Source organism: Amblyomma mixtum, chromosome 9 (genome assembly GCF_055824585.1).
Source record: "Amblyomma mixtum isolate Tamu chromosome 9, ASM5582458v1, whole genome shotgun sequence".
NCBI lineage: Eukaryota > Metazoa > Arthropoda > Arachnida > Ixodida > Ixodidae > Amblyomma > Amblyomma mixtum.
Window position 1 is genome coordinate 119,754,477 of NC_143020.1, and position 20,894 is coordinate 119,775,370.

At 45.4% G+C, this 20,894-nt stretch overlaps 1 pseudogene; it reads left to right on the forward strand.

The window, feature by feature from the left end:
- The window catches only part of LOC149330994 (uncharacterized), a 49,774-nt pseudogene extending 28,908 nt beyond the window's left edge, over window positions 1–20,866 (forward strand).
- Window positions 20,867–20,894: the final 28 nt, after the last annotated feature.

A 20,894-nucleotide genomic window follows, 5' to 3' on the forward strand; every position in this document is an offset into this window, starting at 1 on the left:
GTTTCCTTGCTACCTATTTGTAGACTGTGTTAAGCAAATGTGATTTCACAGGAATCTACCGCTGTTTTATTTATTTTATTCTGCGTCAACAAACGCAGCCTGTCACGCGTTAAAGCTAACTCAAAGCTTTCGAGATCTGGCTTGTCTATGCATAGACGGGTCAGTGCATATATACATATGCTAACAACTTCTGTTTCGCTTCTGAATCGCAGGATGTATGAGTAACGGGCAGGTGACGCGGGGTTGCCTTAACGCTTAAGCCAAACACGCTCCTGACTCAATTGAAGTTATACCGCTCAACACTGAATTTTCCTATGCAGGTCTAGTAGACATGCCATCCTGACTGGTCTCCTTTTCGGTACTGCCAGTTATTAGTATTCACGAAAAAGCGGACTTTATATCTATTGTATACTATTATATTACTCAAGAGCGTTGCGAAACAACCACGCGGACACCGCTACAAGGGAAGAATACTGACTCGTTCAGCCAAGGTGGCTGTATTCGGGCAGCCACCGCAGGATGTGACGAGTGTTTATATTACTGCTGCACACGACTCGACCGCGCAGCGGTGTCGCCCGCCACGATTGCCATGTCTCGAGTCCCGTGTGTTGCTCATGTGACTGTTATCGTATATACTAGAAGAAGCGCTGTTCCTGCTCTGTGAGAGTTGTCGGACTGTTGTCATCGACGTAAACGCTCGAGTTAGGCCTGCGTCTTCATTCTTAACAGTATCTACTGTACAGAATAGAGTCATGCGTGTTCTGGATACATATGTGAAAACGTGAAAAGTGGGGCTCTGATTACAGGTGGCCTTGACATTCTACTGTGGCCTAATAGTAACGAGATACCTTTGCAACCCCTGCTCGTGATTTCGATAAGACGAATAGGTGAGTTAAAACCCACCGCCATCGGAATGATGCTATTCTCCGCACTTGTTGAGGCAGCGGAAGAAGTTTTGCAGTGAGCAACACTTACGAGAGAACAGTACAGAGAGGATCCCCCGTCTGAGACACCAGTCTGCCACGTGCATCCCGTAAGGGTTGGATATGGACGTGCTTTTCTATCTTCTCCTGAGACAGGACTGTTGCCTACCCGTTCTGCTTTTGCTTCGTGGAAGACGGTATGCAGATCCATCGCGATTTTGTCGCTTTAAGCTGTGAGTGGTGCAGCGATTCCACCAGTAATAGTAAACATTGAAAGAACACCATAAAATTTGACAGGATGATCATAAAACCTCATGCGAGAAAGCTGCGATAGCAATTGGATTTGCTCTCGACGGTCGCTTGCACGCTATTACTCAGTGTGGGTGGTGCTTCTGGAAAGAAGCTGAGTTTCCCACTAAGTTTTTGAATTCGATTTCCACGTCGCTTTTTAGCTCCCTTGCTGCGTGGGCTTCTAGTGGACTGAGGCCTTGTGGCGGGTTAACGTAGGCGGATTAGGTTAATGACACTTCTTAGTATAGATGAGTATGTGAGGGGTGGCACTTTTGTAGAGTGGAGGTGGGTTTGGGTGGTGGGTTGGGGTGGTGTGTCGTAGATGGTGGTGGACGGGTGGGCTAACCTCGCATGCTCCTAAGCACAAGCACCAGCACCGTAACCTAAATTGTACCCAGAAAGCCACCTTAATAAATATTGGGTTTTCAAACACGTATTCCTGAACGTGCTATATTAAAACCAGCACCCCTCGAGGATCAACTTCGGGGTGGTCTGCATAGATACCTGTTAGCGATTGTAGAACTCTTTTAAAATGCGCCATTTAAGCCTTAAGCTCAGTTCAGGATCAGATGGCACAGTACTTGATGGAGGCAATCCTGCAGAACACAAGTACTGACTTCTTAGCCTATGGCAATCTTGCAAAGTGCCCAACTTGTCTATTGCAAGGTGGGCGCATCTATCCTGTTCATCGAACTGCTGCGGATGCGTATGATTACGTATGGAAGAAAATACCTGCAAAACCAGAAACCAAAAAAAATGTCGTCTGGAAAATATCATCTTCTATCAGCTGGCCATTTAAACTTGAATTTGTGCACCAAACGGTTTTTGTCACACGACAAAAAGAAAACTGTTTTGACTGTTTCTACTGTTTCGATTACTTCGAATGTTAAAAGTAATCGTAAAAAACATGGATTTTTTCAGAAACGGCGTTTAAACGCCATTTAAATACAGAAAAATATCACCTCAGCTCAAGACCCTGACATTCTAAACGAAGTAATGAACCCTGGAAACGAACGGCTCTACACATAATTTTTTCTCAAACTAACTATAGGTATCAAACACGCTATCGCCTAAAAGGAATGACCGTTTGTGAAAATTAACTGCTTCAATCGGCCGCTTTGGCACGCACACCCTTTTTCACCGGGCAGGCAGGGCAAGTGAAAAGTGCGAGCATACCTCGAAGTGCAAGCCCGGCTGCTCCGCTGTGCAAATAACAAGGAGACGATCACCCCGTCTGCTGAAACATCCACTGGCATGAGTCTCTAATGCCAGTGAAATGCGAGCAAAAGGGCACTGATCCTGGATGTGGTCGGGACTAACGGGGCAGACGAAAGACCGCGTGCAGATAAGTGTGCGAAGTTCACAACACGTCGATAAAAAGTGGGTGTTAGAGTCTGAAACTAAGAGAAGGTCAAACTTTTGGGGTTTCGTGATAATGTCATTCGTAGCGTTCTTTCTGTGTGCACTGCTCGTAGCGACGGCTCCTAGCGGTAAGCACTTTAACATGTTTGCTTAAAGCTTTGAATTTCTAGCCTTCATGGAGGCAATTATTGGGTCTCATGGGACAGTTACTTTAGTCTTTCACAAAGCCCATGCATACGTATTTCACTAAAATTTTCCTTCAAATTTTAAAAAAGTGCCTGAATTTTTTTTAAAGCCACACCAGTTTCAGCATCAGGCAACGCAATTTCACATAATAATGATGAATGGTTATGCATTTGAAACCCCTGAAGCTCGCATGTTTTCTAGCGAACGTTGCTGTGAGCTTAATTTTCAAACGTTGGATGCTACCTGCTCCCTGCTACCTCCTTTTATTTTCACAGCCAATGAAGATGAGGTGGACTTGCATGAACGCGGCGTCACGGTGTATCCCCAGGTGCTCGAAGGTCGGCAAGAGAGCTCAGAAAAAGTTCTCATCATTCACGACGGTTACCATCTCAACCTGAAGAAGGCATCGATTCTGGCCGCGAGGCTTTTACTGCGCGATGTGACAGACGAAGGAGTCATCGAGCGGTATGTGAGTAACGGCTGCCTTTTACCATGACACCTATCTATGCTCAGGTTCTGCGCTGCACATGTTGCATGTTTATTATTTTCAGCACGTGCAATATTCTGGCCTATTGTCGTTACCTAAATAGTTCCAGGGTATACTTAAAGGCAAGTTCAGGCAAAACATTGGCAACCTCTGGCAAACGAGTGGCTGTCGGCTCCAGAATATAAACAGATGTGAAATATTGTGAAATTTTGCATAGAGCAGTGTCACTTGTAGCTAACATTTCGATTATGAACCAGATGTTTTCGTGCACCAAAAAAATTGTATCAATTCTTTGCTCAACTGACTTGATTTCATCGACCACGTGTGTGAGGTATGCAGATTCGCGTAAATCTCTGCAGGTAAACGGAAGGGAAAAGTATTATCTGCAACACAGCCACCCTGACACTATCACCATGCGTGACTTCGTTTTTCGGGTTCACTTGCAGGTTGACGGAGCTTATTATGAGAGACATTTGTACAAAGATGCAAGCAAGCATGCCTCCCTGATGCTCAAGCCTCGAGGAAGTGACTATATTGTTGTAAGTGCACCCCTGGTGTATTTGTTTAGCTACAGTGTGTTTCTACAGTCCCGAAGTCATTCTGGGTGTAACCGCAGAATAGCCTACAGGCACTTGGATGGAGGGGTAGAAAGGTGCAGGCTAATTAAAAGGGTTCAGCTTTAAATGGGGACAACGCAGCGAGCTATGGAAAGGAAAATGATAGGTGTAAGGTTAAGAGACAGGAGGAGACCCGGGCGGGTCAAGGAACAAAAGCAGGTAGACGACATCCTAGATCAAGAAGAGCAAATGGGCTTGGGCTGGGCATGTAATGCGAAGCCAAGGTAGCCGATGGTCGTCAAGGCTAACACTCAGGGATCCAAGAAGGCTCGGACTTGAGCTACAAAATAAAAGTTATCTCTCTCTCTCTCTCTCTCTCTCTCTCTCTCTCTCTCTCTCTCTCAGGGCTTCAAGACAAGGCAAGCGTAGCAGGGGGCTGCAGAAGGTTAGGTGGGCGGACGAGATTGAGAAGTTTGCGTGTGTAAGGTGGTCGCCGGTCGCACAGGACAGGGTTAATTGGAGAGATATGGGAGAGGCCTTTGTCTTTCACTGAACATTGTCAGGCTAATGATGATGATCACTGAGGTGCAAGTTCCATTGCTCTCGAGGTGACACTCTAGAAGATCCAGGTAGTGATAGGGCAGTACCAGTCTTGCATACAAAAATTTGTAGCGCCAGAAGCACAGTAAGAGGCACACAGCCAGTTTACTGCGACTGCCAGTTTACTATAGGCTCCTCATACCTTGAGGAGCCTATAGTGAACGCTGAGAATCACTCTGAACGTGAGGCTAGATTTGCGCAACGCATTACTGATGGCCGAATCCGCTTAGACAGGACTCGTGAACCTCACTCATCGTATCGAGCCTGTGGTGAACTCGGAAAGATCGTCTACGACACGAGCACCGCACAAGTTAATCAAGATACCGAACAGCGCGGGGATATGCGAGGATGAGCCACCAATGGGTAAGTCGGGAAGCGTAGAACACTCCATCCTGAGCGATCAGTGTATTTTGGTCTTGCTTGACTCCGTAAACGAGTAGATAAAACACTGCTGGAAAAGGGCGCGTGTCCATTGTAGTTCGGCCTCGTTCCACAGATTCGAAGCCAGGGGCCGTATTCTATAACTTTCCGTTGTCCATTTGACCATCTTGTCATCTGTCATTGGCCAGTGAGACATATCGGCGGTTTTTAAGCGCCTAGAGGCCCGATAATTAAGTAGATAACCTTTGGCTGCCTACTGGAGCCGATGGTGGGGTCCGGGCTCACTGATCTCACTGACTAATTACAGAGGACCTAATGGACAAGTGGACAATGGACAGTTATGCAATACGGCCCCAGGCACGTGGTATGCTGCAAAACTTCAGCATATTTGTTTGAGAAGGTGGTTGAAATTTCTACCGTCTTTAAATTCTCATATAAAAAAGCGCTGGGACCATGATCTGAATGGTACGGCAAAACAGCGCTGACGGACGGGACGGAAGAAGATGAGACAAACACATGCGCTGACAAACACAAACACATGTGTTTGTCTCATCTTCTTCCGTCCCGTCCGTCAGCGCTGTTTTGCCGTACCATTCAACATGAACCAACCAGCCCGACTCAGCCCTCACCATGATCTGACCGGCAGAAGATAAGACGGCGTGCCGTTTTCTTTGCACAAAGCCCGTGGTGGTAAGGCTCCATTAAAGCAGTTTGCTACTCAGCGTAATCCCATTTATCGTGTAAGGAAGCAGCAGAACTCAGAAATCTCAGTCTGTGCTTGCTCCTGTTGTCCAGATGTCAATTAAATGGCACATGCCAGCGAGCTGGACGGGCCTGACAGCGAATAATTGGAATCCTGACCGTACATACTCTATATAGAAAGCGAAGAACACAAGCCCAGCTACCTCACTCTGTATTCTAAAAAAGGGAAGTTCTTGATTCATCGCCTTCCTAAAGGCTGTCCTGATGAATTTTAGATGCATGAATTTTAGATGCATGATGTTTCACTTAACTTGAGGCACTTCTTTGAATACATGAAAATGGCACGACGGTGAACAATAAGTATTTGTTGTCACCAAACTTTGATGTACTACTACTTTTTCTAAGCCTTCGCGTGGAAGATACGTGAAACAGCGTTTATACCGATAGTGTACAGCTGGCTATTTGGTGAGCATAAGGGAAAAATTTACACCTGAAACACACTCAACGCGGAGAGACAGAATGCCCAGGCAATCAAGTATCCTTGAAAGCGAAGTGGCGTCATTCTTGTCACTTGCTTTACTTTCCCCATTTTTTCTTTAGAAAACAAGCTTCCCGAAAACGCAGGGGCCCCACAAGTTGGTGCGTATACACGACACCTCGAACCGCCCTCTTTCCTGGCATCCCATATCCGGACAATTAGGGTGTGTTCTTGCTTCCAGAAATAAGAGGAGCAGTACCGGAGAACTTCGGTGTCGAGCTTCATTTTATTAGCGACTACAACCACACCATGCATTTTGGAAACAGTACCGACGACCGGATCGCGTATGTGACGCTGTTTATGAACTCGGTAAGCATGCCCCTTTGGCGGCAATTGCTGCTGGTGCTCTATCAGGGAAATGTTAGTTTTGCTCTCTAAGTTATCGCCCGCAACGAAGCTCTGACTTATTATACTATCACGCAAATATAATAGCGTAATACATATGGTAATAATGCAATGAACAAATAGCGTAACGTAAATAAAACTTGTTTACTGCCGGAGGAGTGAAATTAATGCAGCTTGAAGTTTTTCACCATTCCTCGCTTTTAACAGCAGGACACCACGCTGGCCGCCGTAATGAACGTAATCCGGAAAGCCACTCGATATGCGTTTCAACCTCGCATAATCCGCGTGAACAATAATCAGTGCCGTGTCGTGAGTCAGCTGTGGCGAAGTATAACGAGTTAACGACTTTTGTTGCGCTGTACTTGAACATCTGAAGAACCCCTAGAATTCTCGCCTCTACGTTTGTTTAAAACTTTACACATTTCGAAGCCAAAGCCAAAGAATGCTTCATCGTGGACTCGGCGTAAGGTGTTCATAAAAGTTTCGTCGTAATAAATCCACCGACAATATGTTTCGCGAGAGAAAATCCGCAGCACTAAATGCATGCTTCCGTATTTTCCATACTAGTCTAAGCAGTGTCTAATGAAGTTTTTCTTCATTCTCAAAAGCCGCTGAAAACCAGTTACAAGCCGCATTGGTAGACATTGTTCCAGTAATTTAGTACATACAGTGTACGGCTCAGCATGGCACAAAAGGTTGGCAATAAAGCCACTTTCCTCCGCGCCACTGCAGTCAACGAAGCAAAAGCCAATCCACTCGACAATGGGAATTTTTATTGTCGAATGCACTTTGTAGGTGAGCCTTCGACTAGATCAGCTTAAACCCCAAGTTCCCATTGGTTTGACAACAATACAAGGCACATTTAAGGTAATTGCTCAAAACGCGGTACTTTCTCAATCATATTACAGAAAAAACATGTTTCCAGGAAAATGAACCATACGTCAAGCTGTGGACAAACGGCGACCTCATCGGCAATGAAACGGTTAAGAAGCTAAACGAGGTGGTAAAGAACGACGCAAGTTACAAGAAAGCAGACGTGGTCTACTTGGCCACAGCGTGAGCAAATTACAGCCTCCTGGTATCCTAGAACACACAAGCACGCTTGTATAAAAAATTGCTCCGTGCAGGAATGCCTTCTTCCACATGCAATTCAGCGTGATTTTTCTTTTTTGAGCAAAGATTATGAATTCAAACCCAGCAATGCGCGTCCCATTATTTGCGCACGTTTCTATATGAACTTCAGGTTAAATGCATTCAACGCGCTCCACATTGTGCTTGCTGAATGAAATCACATAAAACACGCGTAGACGAGACACGAAGACTATTCTCTCTTTTGTAGGTGCTGACCCACTCATTTCACATAAGCAAACATTTAGTTTTAAGCATAACTGGTGTGCCTGACTCATTCTCTCAGTGTCTTCCCGACCGTAGACGACAACCTAGTTAAGTAACCGTAAATTATTTATGCTCTCCTGTTGTAATAATTTAAAATTTTTGTTTTCAATTTTTATATGCTTTGTCTAACAGCACCATCTAACATTGTGCTTCGAGCATTATAGTTAGCTTTGTGGCCAGTGCATCCTTAATTCCTACTAGTGCCCCTATACGCCGTTTGCATGCAAAGAGAAAGGACAGATAACGATGGCAGCAATGCACATCTCTCCATTTTCGATTTATCTTCAAATCAATTGAAACTCTTTCATTATTTTATTCAGGCAACCAAATTTCTAACAGCTTCATTCGCATGATTAACCAGTGCCTACGCTTTCATAGCCAGCTGCCACAACACAGCAAAGCGTTCGCCCATATCACACCGCCTTAGAGGTACAATAAATACAACACTGATCTTGCAGTGTAAATCTGAATCTTGCAAAAGTAAGACATGCAAGTCAACAAGGCTGGCCACCCCCTGTTACACTCGGCGCGGTCCTTGTTTGTGCCCTTCTTATGAATCATTAAAAATGGATGGAACTCTTTTTCTTGCGGGTGGGTATGTAGCATTGTGGGGAGAAGTCTGCTAACCCAGCAAATGATTTCTTTGTTTCCAGAAGGGAAATGATTTCTCTGATTCCTGGAGGAAAGAGCTCGTACATAGCAGGTACGTTTTCAAATTCACTAATATATCTCAGAAGCGTCAGCATGTTGCGAAACCACAGCAGAGGTAGTCGGCCGCTATTATCTTGGAAAAAAAAAGTCTCTATGTGCAGGTCAAAATTTTGCCTGCTGTGTCACAACAGTCAGTCGTTCAAGGCTTCTGGTGCCCCTGAAGTTCTTTGTGGTGACGTCAAAAACAGGACGATGAACCTGGGAGCCAGACTGTATGACTTTAGACACGGGTTAACTGATTTGAACATCGAGGGCGAAACGAGCATCGGAAATTTATTTTGCCTTCGGTTCTGTACTTACGTGAATGAGTGACCGCGGTACGTGTGCCCACGCACACCCGCCATTTTTGGTAAATGAGGAAAATGCAAAAGATTCCCGTGTGGTGTGCTATGTAGGCGCGCGTTAAGAAACTCATATGGCCGAAATTTATTTCCCCCTCTTGCTTATTCTCCTGTAGGCACGTGGATAACATTCTCTTTGCCGAACACGAGAACGTGGCACTTATCCGCCACGACATCCTACCCCGAAAGCGCCACCATTTACAGTGATCGCTGTTCAATGCACGATGGTGTGCTATTGTGAACAGACCTGCATTCTGCTGGAGAGATTTCAGGAATGATTGGGCGGCGATACCTGGAGTGGCGCCTCGTCAAGGCCACCTGCATTGTTGTTTAGGTTACGCGCATGCGCAGCTCGAGCTGCACAGCGCTCATCACGACCGTTTCTGTCTTTCTAGCACAGTTGAAAGTCCTCCCAATATAAGTGTATGACTGCACCTCTCAGCCACAAGTTAAAATTAAGGATAGTACTTAGCTTTCTAGAAAATCCGCTGACATTTCCGCGTAAAGCCAGCAACGACAATGAATTATGAATTAGGGCTGCATTATTGCCATTCGCGTACGCATTTGGGGCGTTGAAACAAAACAGGCTAAGCAATGTGCCCGCTGTGACGAAAGGAAAAAAAAAACGCCGCGCGCCTGATAGGATAAGGTTCTGAGGTTGAAAAAGTAAACACAAAGCCTGCCGGCAATACGCTCGATATTTAATTTATCTTTACGTCATAATATTTTGGAAGTATGATGTTTCACTAAGTATGCAAAGCAGAGCGTCCTTGTCGTATTATGAGCAGGACTGAGAAAGTAGACACGTGCCTAATTTGTACTAAGCTTTAATAGCTCGCACGCAGACTGTTCTGTAGACCCCAAGAATATGCATACGTTCGGCTTGTCCCTCAGTGAGCAAGACAAGTTATCCCGCCTCCTGATAAACAATGATGGTATAGTGCGCAATCCTCATCTATCGTGACCTGCTGACTGCGGGTAGAAACGAAGAAAACGGGCTCGCTATTCCTAACCGTGTTTCTGTGCTTCCACTGCAATAAACAAATTGCTGCTCACTATCTTACTGCCTTCGAACCCCTTCCCCTCAAAACACATGCGCCTCTCCGTGCCGTGTGTTTCTTTTTTTATTACAAAAATATTTCACATGTTTTTTTGTTAAATACGCAGGAACGGCCGGCGAATCACGAGCGTGTAGTGACCAAAAAGGCGCAGTCGGTGAAGACAAGCCTGACAAATTCACCGGAGTGACTATTGCGGCGCACGAGTTAGGACACCTGTAAGTTTGCTCTCGCAGGCTGGCAGTTTTAAACAGCAGCAGCTGTCCAAGGCCACCTTGCCTGGTTCTGAGCGTCGGTGTTGGCGTAACACCGTGCAGCACTGGTTGGTCACTAGGCACAGCCGTCATTCATGACATCGCCGCAACGCACCAAGCTGACTAGTCCGAATACAGTGACACCACGAATGGCCGCTTAGTTATGTCATGCTCAGTCTGTCACAAAAGACAGAAAATGACGAATAGACGTTATTATATTAACCACTAGGAACAGGCTCCTGAAGGATCTTACATTACACATCTGTAACACTCGGGAATCTTTTTTTTTACAGTATAGTGACAGACATACGCAAGTTAATAACTCGTGATTTCGCCCGCTTAGGCCCATAGTAAGGCAATTCTTTATTAAGGTACTTTCTAGTTTACACAGAATGCGATGGGGCTTACATTTGCGAACACAATAGTAGTCCGTTCAAACACTGAGCCAAGAACTGCTGCGTCCACCCCAATCAGGCTTATCCTTTACAAATGAGTATTCACTGTACAAGTGCCGGAACTCAATTTTCTCACCGCTCGAGGCTATGTTGGACGGCTGCGAACGTGCACTTCGCTTAATGACTGAGCCCTAGAAATGCGCACTGCCAACGAGCAAACCACTAAGTATTAACGTACACACCCGTCAAAAGTATACAACCCAAGGAATTTGCTTGCGATGCCTTCAGCGTGCCTGGTTATGCATACACAGCGACCTTAAATGGCTTCGAGTCCTCAGCCCTCCCAAGTTTTGGATTGCTATAGCTGTTCTAGGAATCCCCATTAAACAGCTTAGAAGCAAGACCCTTGGGCTGTATACTTTTGGCGGGTACTGTACTTTTGTCAACCCAACGGTGCCCGCTTCAAGGCGGCTGCGATGCGCCCGCTTCATCTGCGTTTTTTCGTTCCTTGTCCTGTCCGGCGTCATTATCACGTCGTGTGTCCTAGCCCCGTGTGGCTTCTAGTGTAAAGGTACCCCGAACATGCAAAAAAAAGGAATAAGTAAATGGCACTCTTAAAATTTCTTTTTGCTTCACAAATTTTCACACGTTTTACAGATTGAAGTAATGTTTTTATAATGTTTCTAACAATGTTTTTAATGATATTGTTATCTGTAAATGCGGCAAGAAGCATATAACATACGTAGGATCCTACAAAATTTACGCTGTAGGGCACAGCCTCAAAACTACTACGGCGAGACATGATCCGCTTCGAAAGCTTTATTTTTTTATTTTCTGAATGGCGCCACGCCAGAAAGGACAGACGAAAGCCATTTGGTTTTACTCATACGCAAGTCGTGCGGCTTAGAAACCAAAGAACGGGCTGCAAAACACAAACTGCGGTCATTCCAGAGAAACAGTTCGGGTAGTTGTGGAACGAACATAATGCAATAAACCACACTTCAAAGTGTGTGATTAGGTTGTTGCGGTCATCTAGACTTGCTTCCAGACATCTTCACAATTATTCTTGCCCCGGTCGTCTATCTAGCCAAGCAATGAAATGCTAAAACTTGTTCCCGTTAAGGGTTCAAAGGCCTGCAGTGAATTTCCAGCGGGCATGTATGTTTGCAGGTTAGGTGCCCCTGACGACGGCCACGAGTCGGCTGGGAAGTGCTCGACCGGTGATGGATACGTGATGAGCAAGTACACGAGGGGAAAGCATGAATACTCATTTTCTGAATGCAGCAAAGAAGCTATCGCAAAATTTTTGACGTAAGCACTCGTTCTATAGTAGTTAAAAATATTGGCTAAGTTGCGAACAATGCACTTCAACTACAATGCATATAAAATTGACTGAATGTGCCGTATTTGTATTGTTTAAAATAAATTGCTGAAATAATGCTTAGGAGAGACAGTGGCCCATCTGTAAGGCGTCAGCTTGGTTCATCACTTTTTTTTTTTTTTTCATGTGAGATGTGGCCACTTGGCAGTTTGTTAACTGTAGGCGTTCTTCTTGCTTAGAATGGATGATTCAAGCTGCTTGAAGAAACGCAGAAGCTGCCACATCGTTTCCTTTCCCAACAAGGCTGTTAAACTGCCCGGATACGTGATGGATGGAGACACGTTCTGCAAGCAGTTTTACCGCGGCTTCGCAGCCGCCTATTATCTTGAGGTGAGACGAACGTTGGCCCATTCTATTTGTCAAAACAGGTGGCCAAAAACAATGTCCTGAAGAGCATACTGCAAAGACAGCCTGCCTGCGGCACGTGTGGCTGCACAACATCGAATTCTGGAATGTTTTTCTCTCAACGCTGAAAGACAAGCGTTGTGATACGCACGAAACCACATCAGTTCTCGCCCGCTGACAGCGAGCAACACTTTCGTATGCTGATCACATCGATTGTCACTTTGAAACTAGTGCTAGCGTCTCCTCACTTCCTAAAGGTGTCGTGCTTGAGCGACAAGTTGTTACTTTTACCAAATAGCGTCTTTAGCCAATGCCTTTTATAATTATTTTATGTTCCCTCTTTCTATTTAACTCCGCTCTTGCCTCTCCACAGTTGGGTCTAGCCCACCGTAATGGCATTTTAGTTATCTTTCCCCGGGGTTCGATCCCCAGTGCCACCGGCTACCCACCGGTGATGCAATGGGCGCAACCAATCCCCTGCCTGTCGCTCGGCTTCTGTGGGGTGAAATTCTTGGGAAATGGGTCTTTGACCCCACCTTGAGCAAATGAAAATACTTTATGCCGTGGCACTCTTTGGCCACAGATGCCCCTGCGCCATAAAGATCCATCATCATCCCCTTCCTTCCCCTTCCCCCACCTTACATCTCTCTACTAAGAAAGTCAGCAATATCTGAAGCATTAAGCCACATTACATGCAGTGTTTTTACAAACTTCCCATTATATAACAAGCGTGCTCCATTTAGTGCTGGAGCACAGCGCAGGTATTGCTGTTGTGCATTGCAGGTAGATCGGCTCATTCTACGCGAAACGTCGCACACGCCAAAAGCGACCATCGCCGATTGTTTACAAAAAAAATTTCGGCTAGTTTCTGATTGCGTTGATGAACTTCCACCGAATTACGTTAAACAGAAAAAAATCACCCATGTTAGCGCTCTGTGAGGTTTCTGCGAAGAAGCAGAGGTTGGTTGGAGTTTACAAATTTTTAAATCGCGTTAGAGACAGGGTACAATGGCGAATCTTATATTGGAATATTTCAATGACGTTGTTCTTTTCTGTCACTTCCTAAGTGAAAGCATGAAATTATTCTTCGCGGTTTCTTGGTTCCGCAAAAAAAAAAAAATATAGCGTTTGAAGATTTTTTTAAATAAACGTCGGCAATATTTCACCCGCAATAAATTGTTTGCACACTTTCATTCGCTGTTTTACTTTGTATAAAATGTTTTAAATTTGTTAAATAAAGTGCTTTTAAAGCAAATTAGTTCCAAATTTCGCAAAAAGTTATTGTTCCTGAAGTTCAGACCAAAATGAAACATCAAGGCCCTCGAGATAAAATTATTGAAGATGGCTCATTATACTCAATGGATTCTTACCTCGCAATCTAGAAATTTTATTTCAGTAATTGTGCTTGAGTGACGAAAAAATTTTGAAGCCCATAATCAGCCACACCGGCAGTTATTGCCCTACTGCACCTTCACTGCAGAACACGTATACGTGCCACCATGCATTTTTCAGGCAGGAATATTCACTGTAGTTCTTTGAGAAGCGAACGCGGGCTGTTTCGCTCGACATCTGTAGAAATACATCGTAAGTGATATATTTTCTTCAGTTAACCACATCTCATTTTTGAGGCTCGGCTTGGTCAAGCAAGCCAAGGCAGTATTGATGTGAGCGTTTTGCAGTCCCTGTAAGTGCCCAACTTTGCCTAATTTTCTCCGAAAACCGCGCTTGAATGGGCCCATGGGCACTCACAGCAGGAGTGCCATAGCCCGCAAACGAAAATTTCTTCACATTTTTCTTCATTGCCTTCAGTTTTCTAATCGACTCATGTTCCTATCTTCAACACTTGAATTTTCAAGTATCAGATTAAAGCCCTCTAAGTATTCATGCCCATTTTTTTCCATTAAACTCTTGAGTGAGCAAGATATAGTGGCAAGAGGAAGTGTTGAAAGCACAGCGTGTAGAAAGTGGATGAACTGTCGCCTTACTTCGACTGATATTGCCATGGCGAATCTCCAAGACAGTTCTGTTATTTTTCTTGTAACTTGGATATGGCAACCAGATTACTTTCTGTTGTTCATATTATTTTTGTCCCAGGCAAATACATCCTCTGGTGGTTTAATTTGGTCATGATAAGTCCCTGCAGGCTTGTTCTTGCTGCCGCATGTTTAGGGTGCCGCCGACACTGTCCCAATCAGTTTTGCGTTCTGAAATGGCGGAGAAACTTCTATCTGCCGATGCCGTATGGTTCTCCTATAGCGGTATCAGACATTCCAGGAGTTATTTTGTTGCTATTTTGCGATTAACCTTCATCAAGGAATAAGGTACGTTGTTTACTTCGGACAAATCTTGCTTCACTACTTGGAGCCCAGCTCTCTGATATGGACTAGGAGGAGGAAATGGTTTAAAGCAGCCCAAAGGAACCCTCGCCTGTAGCCTTCTCTGTCTGTCGACTGATGACGCGCAGAAGGTCTTCTAAAGTGACAAGCGTGAGAAATACTTCGGATGTGCATGATAGTGTAATGCCGACGCTGACCGCTGATGCCGCATGGGATGAGTCGAGTTAGTGTTAAAATAAACATGGGAAAGTTGTGGCCGAGTGACCATAGATCAGGTTGTTGCATACCCCATCGTATCCTGACACGCTGTACTTACAAAACAAACGAATTAGCGCCGTGCACAATATCTTACGTCAAATAACTCCCTGATCCAGACGACGACCTCGAAGCAGTCATGGTTTACATTCGTCACAGAAAAGTACTGCCTTAAAGTGAGGTTGCGGGAACACCAACATGTATGCCGCAAAAACGAATAATTTATTGCCTGTTACTGCGCAGAAACCATCTGCCCCCATACCATGGATCCTGAGTGCACATGCGTGCCAGAAAAATAGACGGCACTTCCGCGTTCCGCAATAAACACACAATTCGGCGGTGCCTACCAGTAAGGCTGGTTCTGAACTTCAAATTTTTTTTCTGGCCTGAAACGAAAATAACTCGGAACAAAATTTCTAAATTACAAGCAAATAAGTTGGAGTGTATAATGAGTAATCTTACGTAGTTTTATCTGAAAGACCTTGATCCTGAATTTAGATCTGAATTTCAGCAAAGTCGCTCTTGTTTATCCTTGAAAATGATTTCCGTCAAAATTACTCTAACAATTTTAAATTATTTTAGCATAAATTGCAACAACGAATGAAAATGGAGAAAATTATTGAGGCTGTGAAATTAGTATTTATGTCCAAAAAATCTTGAAACTCAATATTTCCTGCTTTTTTTTTACTCAACCAAGAAACTGCGAAAAATTATTACGTTCTCACTTACGAAGTCACAAGAAAAAACAACGCAAGTTCAGTATTCGAAAATAAGATTTGTCATATGGTACCCTGTTTCTCCCTCGATTTAAAAATTTTCAACTACAACCAACTTTTCCTCCTTCGCGGAAACTTCACAGAGCGCTCACAAGAGGAAGTTTTTTTTAGAAAAATACTTTGATGAAACTCGATCTTGTTGACACAATTGCCAACTACCCTAATTTTTTTTACAAAATATTTGGTGGTGGTCGCTTTTGGAATCTGGGACGTTGCGCATGGAATGACTTAATAACTTAAAGATAGCATGGCCCCAATTAAGGCCCCAGATAAATCAACCTGCACGGCCAGTGTTGAAAAGGGCTGTAGGTATAGATGTAGAAATATTTTTCGTTCTTGGTGCTTTTCTGGTTTTTTGCCAACATTACGTGTTGAATCCGCCTTTTTCTTTTTCTCTTCTAGTTGTATCACTTCCTCGCAAAGTGCAAAATAGCTTGCTTGGTTGTGGAAAAGGGAACAAAAAAACTGCGGCTTGAGACGACGTTCGCAGTTGACGGTATGCGCTGCAGCCGTGATAATCCGCTCAAGGTAAGAGGCACCTGTGTGGGAGATTTTGCTCTTTTGGAGGTGCAAATGTTTTCCCACGTCTTTGTCTCAGAAGGCTAGTGTTGGTATGACGCAAGAGAAATTTTATGAATGATACTTCCTCTGATAAGTTGCAGGAATTGCTACGGACAGAACTAATTCTGCAAAGGGTTTTGCGCGTATATGTTGAAGAACCCTGAAGCAGCTTGCTCGCGTCAGATGCCCCGAAGACATTAGGTTCCCAAGAAAACCCTATCATAGTTACCTCATCATGAGCATTGTATCTGTAGGTAAAAAATTATGCAATAGGGTTTGCAAACATATGCGAAATGTTCATACCTACCGCCATACGCCACGCGTTTTTAAGAGAACCAATGAGTCATGAGCAATATTTAAGCGTCCTCTGTTTCCTTGCTGACGGAATGAATGCAGAAATACTGCAATCAAGGCGGAAAGCTGGGCTAGTTGATGTGTCATCTAGCGCATAAAACAAGGACACAGACATAGAAGAAAACGGGACGAGCGCTAAACATCAACTGAGGATTTACTGCGACAAGCAGGTACATAAAAGCACTTAGGTGGCATATGCGCGCACTGAGTCAGAGCGAGCACAAAGTAATCAAAATGTGGCAAACTACTCCTGAGATACATACGGCTTAACCTTGTGCCTCCCCTACCAAGCACACACGTTTGATGCCACGTTTGATGCCGAGCGCTTCAGTGCTCCGCAGACGTTGCGTTTTAGATTTTCAACGCGCTGGCTAAAAAAAAAATCATCCAGCCCTTGCCCGGTGCAACACTTCTGTCGGTTAGCACACAGACGCGAAAATGATCGTACCAGGTACGAAGGCTGAACGATAATGATGAAAATGATTTATGCCCTTTCCCTTTGCGTCCGCGCAGTACGCGTCGCCACCTGTCCTTCCACGCAGTACAGTATACCATTGTCACTGCAGCGCCGCAACTTGTAATCAGCGCGACGACCTGCACTCTTCGGAGTGACGCGTTCAATCTAAAGTCATTCGGTTCGGTCACTTATTTCCTAGCAAGTGCGCTGTATGTATAAAAAAAAAATTGGCATTTGCTTAGCTCAGCTATGCTCGTCTAGTTGTTTTGCTTATCGTCATGGCTACGTGTTAGACGTTAAAGGCGAGACATGTGGTGAAAGCGGCACGTGTTATTCAACTTTACTGACTGCCAGAAATACGGCCCGGTGATCTGTAAAGTAACACGCGGCCGTTCGGTCGGAGGCGAGCGACGTCGGCGCGCGGCGCCGGCAGCTGTGACGTCACTCGGCGGCTCCTCTCGGTCGGAGGCGAGCGGCGCGGCGCGGCGCGGCGCACCAGCTGCGCGGCTGTGACGTCACTCGGCTCCTCGCGCATGCGCACATGTTGCGCCGAAGGTCCACAGCGAAACGACGAGACTGCGGGTAATGTAGCTTTCGCTACAAAAATATCTGTTATAAACATTGTTTTCGTCCTTGTGGCGATGGACGGACAAGCTACTCCGGCCACTCCGGAAAGGTTTGCGAACAGCTCCAGGCGCCTGCGGTATATTGGGTTGACTTGCATCGGAGTTGCCCCGAAACCACTGTGGTGCGCAGGAGTCCCCAGTAATATACCCTTATGTGCGCAGGCGCAATTTATCGAAAATAAAATCCCGCACTGGCCAACTCCAGTGCGAACCGCTGTTTTTTACGGAAGATGCTATTAGGAATACGTTTTCATATATTAGGCGAGTACCTTTCGGGCGTGGCACTTCCTGTATCACAGGACGTTTTACGTCCACCGCTATAGACGAGAGTGGAGCTGTTAAACACTCTCAGGGTTAGATTCCACGCAACACGAATACACTCGAAAGTGTCAAAATGGACAGCTACCACTGTAGCTCAGTTGGTGGAGCACCGTACTTGACATGAGGATTTTGTGAGTTCGATTCTCACCGGCTGGATGGGGTTGGTGTTTTCTTTTTTTTAAATAATTATCTTTAACTTTAAAAATGACTACATTACTAATTTCCGATTGCTCAACTTAATTTAATAAACGCATTCTGTCGGCTTCCTTCAAACGTATGTCATAGCGAACCCCTCATGTCCCCTCCCCTCGTTTCCTCAATGCTTTTCGGCTACCGCAGCTCAGTATTTTCAGCACCGGCCTTCCACGCGGGAGGTACGGGGTCCCCAGTGCCGCCGGGCACCTACCGGTGATAAAACGTGCACAAGCTTTCCCTTGGCCCCGTACTAGGCTTTTCTGGGGTGGAATGCTTGGCAAATAGGCCTTTGACACCGCCTTGTGTAAAGGAGAATACATTGCGACACGGCACTACTATTCGGGTGGAAATTCGTGTCAGTGTTGGCGTCAATTCCGCGGCGATCACGGGAAACCATTCGACGGAGTATGCTGATTCGAGATAAAAGCATCTCATGCGATCAAGGAACAATGAAAGCGCATAAAATGCACGTCATTGTCAAGCTTGCACGTTCATTTGTTTTGGCATGCCACACCTAAATGAGAAGCAAAAATTGCGCTAGAACACGCTAGAAGTATTCCTGAGTGAAATTTAGATCGATTTTAATTTTTTTTTTCGTATGCCGGGCGACGAATAGATTTTCTGTTTTAAATTTCAGATACTTTTTATCCACGGGCAGATATGCGCCAAATGTTCGGGGTCCGTCGAAAGTACATTTGTTGAAAGTTAACGCACGTCCTTTCTTTTTCGCAGCCTCATTGCACATATTGTACACTCTTGCAATCTGTTTATGCTCTAGTTGTGCGAGTCAGCTTTCCCCTTTTATGCAATCAGTGGAAGAGCGATCCAAGCAGTTGAATATTTACTCAATACGCGCGTTTCTTGCGGCTCAGAAATACAGGTTCCTGTGTAAACTACGTACCTAAGCCTAATTTTATACAAACCTTTAAAGATTTCTTTTAGAAGATGCGAAATTGTAATTGTAAACGTAACAAGGACCGCAGGTTGGGCGTGTTGTTACATATTCATTATTTGAAAAAAGCAGTGCGAACCAGACCACGTAAGAAAGCCGAGTATGGGGCCAAAGAAAAGCTAGTGCTTGTGCTCGTACTTAACGTTTCTTTTTTCTTTTTTTAGAGGAGGGCTGGCGATATCGGGGCTGAGGGGAGATCTTGGGGTATCTGTTGTTGCAGCCAGTGTTTTCGCTTCGGCGGACGCGGTTGTTGCGGCGCTCGTCTCTTCTTTCACTCATTCCTCTCACATCTTTTAACTCTCTTCTACCTGCACGTGGCAGCGGTGGTGGCTCGGCTCGAGCCAGTCGGCAGGCCCGTGCACTTTCCTTTTCATCCTTCTCTCAGCCGCAACAACAACTTACGCGTTTTAGTGGAGATCACGCAGTTTTCTCTCTTTTCTTTAATTGTGAACCTAGCTAAACCTGAGACCGGCGCTCATGCAGGTAGCTGAACAGTTTCATGAAAAGAGGCTAGTCGTGGCGTACAAGTATCTATGTGTGGACACGAACGCAAGCAGCAGCACCTGAATGCATGGCATCAAATACTAGCAATGTTAGGAAAATACCCCCCCCCCCCCCTTTGTTTTATTGTGCGCACACCGAGGTGTTGTGGCAGGCCAATTGGTGTGATGGCTGTCTGCGTTGATAGGCTCCCAGGGCGAGAGAGTGACAGAATAGCACCATCGATCGTGCTATCGGTGCTATCGGAATAGCACCAAAATCAGGGTGCACCTTGTTGACCTAAAGTGCGGTGAGGCGAAAGCCTTAAGCGTGGTGTTGCTGCTTGTGTCACTGGTGTGTGGTTAAGGTGTTAAACTTCGCCTTTAAGAGCGGAACGCGACAGCGTCTTGCAACGCTGCCAGGGAGTCCATTCAACGCCATCGCCCGTTCGGCTCTTGCTCGTCGGTAAATTGGTTTTTGAGGAAAGGAAATGTATCTGTCTCTCACTCGTAGGTAAATTGGTTTTTGAGGAAAGGAAATGTATCTGTCTCTCATATCTCGGTGGACACCTAAACCTCGTCGTAACGGGAAGGGAGGAAGATGGGATTGAACGAAGACACCGTATTCACAAGACGCGCCTTTGTTCATTCCAAACCGTTGAAGAATTTAAGCAGTTCGTCAAAATGAGGGCAATTGAAACAAGCAGTGTTATCAGATTTGAAGAAAGGCAGAAGGAAATCCAGCTCCGTGAGCAGCTTGCGCTGCTCATTAATGTTGAAAGCAGTCAGCCAGGAACTTGTTATAATGAAATAAGAAATACAAAAGCGCAGTTGGAAAAAAATAGACACAGATAAGTACAGAGCAGCGGTGGTGCGCGCACGTGCTGAGAAACTGTGGGCAGGGGAATCGCCAACAAAACGAGCATTAGGCGATGAAGGAAGGAAGGGAAAACTTTATTTACACTAATGGTTTTTCCTGCGGTTTGGGGGCATCTTCAGAGACGTCTTGGTTCTACCCCCAGGAGCCTTCTCTGTCGAAGTCGTCCGCCTCTAATCAGTGGTCGGTTGCCCTCAGTCCAGGGCTCCGCTGGCCACTGCCGCCCGTTGAGCTCGCTGTACCAGACCTTGTTGGTCTTCGCAGCCGAGCGGACGCTGTGCGGACGTGTTCCGCATGAGCTCCGGCCTTGAGACCGTTTTTCGGTGGAACGCGCTGTGCCTTGGTCTTGCTTTTTGTGGGATCGTCTGCAGGAAGTTGCCCTGTGCCTGTGGACACCATATTTTGGCAAGTGTTCCCCCTTTTAGGGGTTTTCTTCACGATTTGTACTCGACC